Raw genomic sequence first — 7,096 nt, forward strand, 5'->3', positions numbered from 1 at the left:
ACATAGAGTGTTCTTCCTGAGTTTTCAGGCCATTGTACTTGATCCATTATCTCTACTGTGGGGATTGATGGCTGACCTACAAAGCCACTTCAGATAGGACCTGTTCCTTGCCAGCTTCAGACACTCTTTTTTACTCACAACTTCCTCACCATTCCAAATTGCCCCACACCTCTCATGGGTAGGGACCTTCTCCAAAAACTCGACTTGTCTTTCACCTTTTCTCTCCCTATACCTCTCATCCACCAAACCAAATCACTATTCAGCAGTAATCCTGACCCTCCCCTTTTCCTTTCACTGGTAGATGCCAATATCTGGGACACTTCCAGCCCTTCCTGTGCCACACATGCTATCCCCATCTCTATCTGCTTCAGGCACCCATTAACTTTTCCCTATTTCCTCAATACCCAATATCCTCTAGACATGAACAGGGATTCAAGCCCATTATCCAGCATCTCCTTGCCAATGGCTTCCTTACAGCCACCCACTCGCCTTACAATATTCCCATCCTCCCAGTAATCAAACCCAAAGGCTCCTATCGTTTAGTTCAAGACTTCAGGGTTATCAGTAATGCAGTTACATCTATTCATCCCATGGTATCAAATCCTTATACCATGCTCTCTCATATTCCTCTATCCACAACCCTCTTTATGGTTCTAGACCTCAAAGGCACCTTCTTCACTATTCCCCTGCACCCAGATTTCCAAAATCTCTTCACTTTTACATGGACAGACCCAGATACTCTCCAATCCTTATAATTCACATGGACAGCATTGCCTCAGGGTTTCAGGGATAGTCCTCATTTCTTTAGCCCAGCTCTAGCTACTGACCTAGAAACCCTCAAATTCAAACCCAGCATTTTACTCCAGTACATTGATAACCTCCTCCTCTGCTCCCCCTCACATACCCTGGCAATACAACACACAGCCATGCTCTTTAATTTTCTGTCAGAACGAAGATATAGGTCTCTCCATGCAAGGCCCAATACCTTCACCAAAGGTAAATATTTGAGACTTACTCCCACTCCAACCAGTCACTCAATCACTACTGATTGCAGAGCTCTTCTCCATGACCTTCAAGTCCCACCTACAAAACAGCAAGTCCTCTCCTTCCTTGATTTAGCAAACTTCTTTCATCTCTGGATTCCTAACTTTGCCTCCTTAGCTCAGCCTCTCTATAAGGTGTCCAAGGGCTCCTGTCAGAAACTCCTGACCCCACCCCAGCTATTCAACCCTCTTTTCACAAGCTACAAGAGGCTTTTTAAAGAGCCCCAGTACTCACTCTACCTAACCAAACCCAACATTTCATTTTGTGTACTTCTTCTCAGGATCACAGTGCTGTGGGAATCTTAGGACTTAAAAAGTGAACCTCATTTCAGGTAATAGCATATATCTCAAAATAACTAGATAACACAATACACATATGGGCTCCCTGTCTCTGGGCCCTTGCTACACCAGCCACAATAACACAGTAGGCAAAAAAGTTCACCTTAAGACAAGACCCTTCTATTACCGTTGCTACCAGTGGGCCCCTCAACCCAGATACTTTACTCTCCATCCCTAATAAGCATTCTCAACACAATTGTATTGAGGTCTTACAGATGACTCCAACTTCCTTTCCTCATACGAACAACATTCCTCTTCCTATGGCCTCTGACACATGGTTCATAGATGGCAGCTCAACAAACACAGACCCTCAAAAGAGGGCAGGATATGCCATAGTCAGTGGGTCAATAGTAATAGAAGCAGGTCCACTGCCACCTGGGACATCTTCACAAAAGGCAGAGGTTATGGCCCTCACGTATGCCCTCACACTAGCCAGAGACAAAACCATAAACCATAAACATCTGTTCCAAGTACACATTCAGTATTCTCTACTCTCATGCTGCCATCTAGCAAGAAAGAGGATTCTTCAATGCTCAGGGTACCGCCATCACCAATGCACCTCTCATCCTCAAACTTCTAGAGGCAGCACAGTTCCCAAAACAGGTGGTAGCCATTCATTGCAGGAGACACCATACTCCAACAGATCCCATTGCTCAGGGTAATAATGTTTTTGCTGACACACAAGCCAAATTAGCTTCTCAACAACCATATCCTTCCTGCCTTCTTCCTCTCATCCCAAAAGACATGCCCTCACCCCAGTATTCACCCATCTCACTTACAAAACAAGAGCCCTTGACGTTCCAATCTTTATTGGAGTAAGCATTTTCACAGTCCTAGGAGCTGGTTTGGGGGCAGGGAGAATAGGCCTGGGCATTCAAGCCAAACAGCTTTATGACCAGAACTCCCTCAAGCTTTACCAAAGAATACATGTTATGACACCCACTATTCACTCACTTCAGAACCAGATTAATAGCCTTGCAACAGTTACCCTCCAAAACCACTGCACTCTTGATGTCCTGATAGCCAAAAAAGGGGGTACATGTGCTATGCTGGGAGAAGATTGTTGTTACTTTGTAAATGAGTCAGGGATCATCATGGACAAGGTAAAGAGCCTTTGAAACTGGCTAGAATGCCAATGCAAAGAGCTAAAATATCAGTACTCTTTCCTCTCACCATGGTCATGGTGGAACGACACATTCAGATTATGGGCCCCCCTTCCTGCTGCCTCTTCTAGGTCCTGTAATCATGGTAATGACCTGTCCACTCATAGCACCCTATGTTTTTAAATATTTTTGTTAATTTTGTCCAGTTCATGCTTCACAGTTGCCACTAATGAATTCATCATTCTAACTGACACACCCAACACCAGCTTCTACATAGGCAATGCCCATCATCTCCTCTCCCTCTATCATGGCAATGCCTCTTCTCAGTAGGAAGCAGCCTGAGAGGTCGTTACCCCATATAACTAAAAGCAGAGAACGATGGGTTTCTGTCTATGTAAAAATTCTAAGTCATCATGGCAGTGAGCCAATATGGCACAGGACAAGGAAGGCCATGTGACAAGCCCTGCCTTCCTCCTCCCTGGTCAAATTACAACTTCTTACCTCCTTTTTATAGCATTCTGTTTCCTTTTTCCCACCTTCTGCCCAATCATTACCTGCTACATCATGCAGACCACCCCCTTAAACCCCACCTCCGGCCTCACCTTATATAGCCTTTGTTCCCCTGGCCAGGCCCTCAGAAGCTCCACATCTCCCCTCTTCTCTGTGGTCTTTTCCTTACCCACAATAAGGGCACTTTTACTTTGTTCTGTTTTTACTTGCACCAGAACCCTAATAGTCTGCTAATTTCTTCTGCCTTTGGATTCCCAACTTTGACTCTCTAGCTCAACCTTTCTATAAAGCAACCAAGGGGTGCCTGTCAGAACCCTTTGACCCTACTACTCCCATACATTTTTCCTTTCACAAATTACAAAAGGCCCTCTTACAAGTCCCTGCTTTCAGTCTTCCAAATCCAACTCAACCCTTCACTCTATACACTACCTCTCAGGATTATAACGTGGTAAGAGTTCTAGGACGCAAAAAGGGACCTTTCTTCCAAGTGGTAACATATCTCTCAAAACAGACAGCATGGCATGTGGATGGGCCCCTTGCCTCTGGGCTTTTGCTGCAGCAACCACATTAACACAGGAAGCCAAAAAATTCACTTTAGGACAATCAATCACAATTCACTCACCTCACTCCCTTAATGAACTCATCTCACACAAAACACTCCCTGCCCTGATGACTTCTTCTCATTTACAGCAGATTCATTTACTTCTCATTCAAGACCTTTCCATTACTATCTCCACCAGCAATCCCCTCAACCCAACCACCTTACTCCCCACCTCTGATGAGAGCCCTCACCATGATTGATTTGAGGTCTTACAGATGACCCCTACTCATTTTCCCCACATTACCAGCAGTCCCATTCCTACAGCCTCTGACACATGGCTCATAGATAGCAGTTCAATTGACACAGACACTCAAAAGAGGGCAGGATATGCCATAGTCAACAGCTTCGAAGAAATACAGGCAGGCCTATTGCCACCTGGGACATCTTCACAAAAGGCAGAACTTATATCCCTCATGCGAGCCCTCACACTAGCCAAACATAAAATCATAAACATTTATACTGACTCTAAATATGCATTTAGCATCCTGCACTCCCATGTCACCATCTGGCAAGAAAGGGTCCTTATCAGCACTCAGGGCACTCCCATCACCCACGCTCACCTCATTCTTAAACTTTTAGAGGCAGCACAGCTACCAAAACAAGTATCAGTCATTCACTGCAAGGGACACCAAGCACCATCAGATCCCATTTCTCGGGGGAACACCTTTTCATATCAAAGCTCCTATACCAAAGCTGCTGCTGTTTCCTGAGCCTAAAAACTTTACTGGCCCATGCAAACTAGACCTGCTGCATCTAGTTAACAACACCTACTGGATTCTCTGGATGGCAAACCCTATATTAGGGGCAAATGTTGGCTCTGTGTCCCTCATAGAGTTCTCTCCTAACTGTGTCCTAGGCTTATCTCTAAATGGCTCTAGCCTTAACTCCACTTCTAATTCCGATTGCCTGCTCCAGCCCCACCCAATGAAAGTATGGGGAAATGCCACATGCCTCCTGGATTTCTCTACAAAGCTAAATGTCTCAGCTGACTATAAATGTTCTGACTACCACCTCAGGCTCCCTGACGGCCCATCATGGAACTTTCATTATTTGTTCTCATGGAGTCCATCTCATGGTATTTTCAAACAAACAATCAAAAAAATGGGCCTTTGTGCACTCACCTATCTCTTGCCTGAACTCTGTTTACCCAGGTCAGCAGGGTCCCACAGTTACCCACCAAGCCCACCAGAAACAGAAGCCAGTAATACTACCAATTTGTCAGGGATAAACATAGCAGGAAGTTTGGCCCTTGGTGCCACTGCCTTGGGCATGGGCCAATAGCAATACTAGCAGTTGGGTACACAAATAATGACTTCACAGCAATACAAGGAGCACTGGGCACACTCCAAGACCAAATCGACTTCTTGACTGCAATGGTCCTCCAAAATTGCCAAGCTCTAGACCTCCTCACTGCTCAACAGGGAGGCACTTGCCTGTTTTTAGAAGGTTCCTGCTATTAGGCCAGTAAGTCTGGTGGTATCAGGGAAACCACTCACCAGTTGCAGGAATGAATAAACCAGCAGGCCCAAGACAGACGGGCTCCTACCTGTGGAGCTCCCTGGGAAACTGAGAGCTACGGTTGGCAGCTCTATTAGAACCATTAACAGGTCTCCTCCTTATACTCCTAGTAGCACCTTGTCTATTAAATTGGTTCACCTCCTTCATTACAAAACAGATCAACAGTATCAGCCTTCAGAGGACCTTCAGATCAGGTCCCTCCTACATGGCCCTAAAACCCAGTAACTCTGATGGTGATTTTTCTGACTAACTAAGAGAGGGAGAAATGAAGAAGAAATTTAAGTTTTAAAGGTAAAGGTCCACCAAGAATGCCTGCCAAAGTCAAATGGACATGTCTGGGCCAGACCGATAACAGCATCCCCTCCTTTGTGTAACCTGTGCTTGTTTAACTGATGGCCTTACAATGTAACCCGAGATGTTCAAACTCCGTTGGCAACCTATGATGTCATGCAACCCTCCAATCATAATATACCAAATCTGCTTCTGTTCCTCCCACTTGCTGTCCCCATAAAAGCCCTGAAACCCCACTGGGCGGGGCTCTTACTCTTTGGGAGAGATACCAGTTTGGACCACTGGTGTAATTGCTGTCTCCTAGACCTCCTCAGTGCCATTTCTTCTTTGTTTGGTCTGTTTTGCTGTAACAGGTAAAAGACAACCATCTAGCCCTTATTATTATCTGAAGATACTAGTGACTAACGGCAGTAAGACCACAAAAATTACAGGTTCCACAGGATAGTTTAAAAACTCTGAGTGACTTTCAGAAACTACTCTAAATGACTTTCAGAAACTATAAGGCCAAAATTAGGTATCGCTACCTCTCAATGAAAACATTTATATACTATCTTACAGGGAGACCCATCTATTGACTCCCCCCATAATTTATCCACAGAGACACAGAAAGAATTAGTAATAGCTGAAAAATGCTACGAGCATCATGTTTTTAGAATCAATATAAACTATGCCCTTATTCTTTATACATTAGATACTCCCTGTTCTCCTAGGGTGTTGTAGGACAGTTTTACTATAAACAAGTTTGCCTTATTGAATGGCTTTACCTTCCTAATCAATTAATACAATTGTATGTAGAACAAATGCAAAAATTATCACCGTAAGTAGGATGAGCTATAAGCAGCTCTTTGGTACTGATCCTGCCACAATCATGTTACCTAATGATTTGAATCAATTTATAACCTTATTACAGCAAGCCCTGTATTGGCAAGTAGCATTTGCAGGCTTATAAGACAAATTAATAGTTATTTTCCCCATGATCCCATTTTTCAATTTTTTTCTGAAACACTCGTATAATGTTCCAAAAATTACTAAGCTTGAACTTACTTTTAACACAGTAGTTTCTTTTACTAATGGTTCACCTAAGGGGTAAAGTTGCAATGTGAAGTAAAGATTATCAACACGTAATAGAGACTCCCCAAGACTTTCTGCACAAAGATCTGAAATTACTGCTCTCCCGGTTGTTATTCAGCAGTTATGAACCCATGAATATAATTAGCTACTGGTTAGGCTGTTTATTTTACTCAACGGTTCAACAGTGCCATCTTGTGGACAACTTTAGATCTGTCTCTTTAATTTTTCTCAGACTACAAAAAGCAATTTAAAATCAAACAGCTTCATTTTATACTGGTCATATAAGATCTCACTCTAATTTACCCACATTTTTAACATTTGGAAACCAACAAGCTGACTCACTAATTGTTTTTATGACCCTATTTGATGCAGCTAATGGTGTCATTCTTACCACTATCAAAACAGTAAGGCTCTAACTGAAGAATTGCAAGTGACTAGGTCACAAGCAAGAAAAATTGCCATGTCTTTCCCTAGTTGTCAGAAATTCCCTGGGCCAATGCTACCAGAGGGCAGTAATCCTAGAGACTTAGAATGTAATGATATTTAGCAAATGGATTTTACACATTTTTCTTCTTTTGGTAAATTATAATGTATTCATATGTCCATTGATACCTTCTCTC

General features: G+C 43.4%; 1 long non-coding RNA gene across 1 annotated transcript in view; it reads left to right on the forward strand.

The window, feature by feature from the left end:
* The window catches only part of LOC102017640, a 22,295-nt gene that overhangs the window by 1,107 nt on the left and 14,092 nt on the right, over positions 1-7,096 (forward strand). The gene's annotated exons all lie outside the window — the stretch shown is intronic.

Source organism: Chinchilla lanigera, unplaced genomic scaffold, assembly GCF_000276665.1.
Source record: "Chinchilla lanigera isolate Chin_1 unplaced genomic scaffold, ChiLan1.0 scaffold00062, whole genome shotgun sequence".
Classification (NCBI taxonomy): domain Eukaryota; kingdom Metazoa; phylum Chordata; class Mammalia; order Rodentia; family Chinchillidae; genus Chinchilla; species Chinchilla lanigera.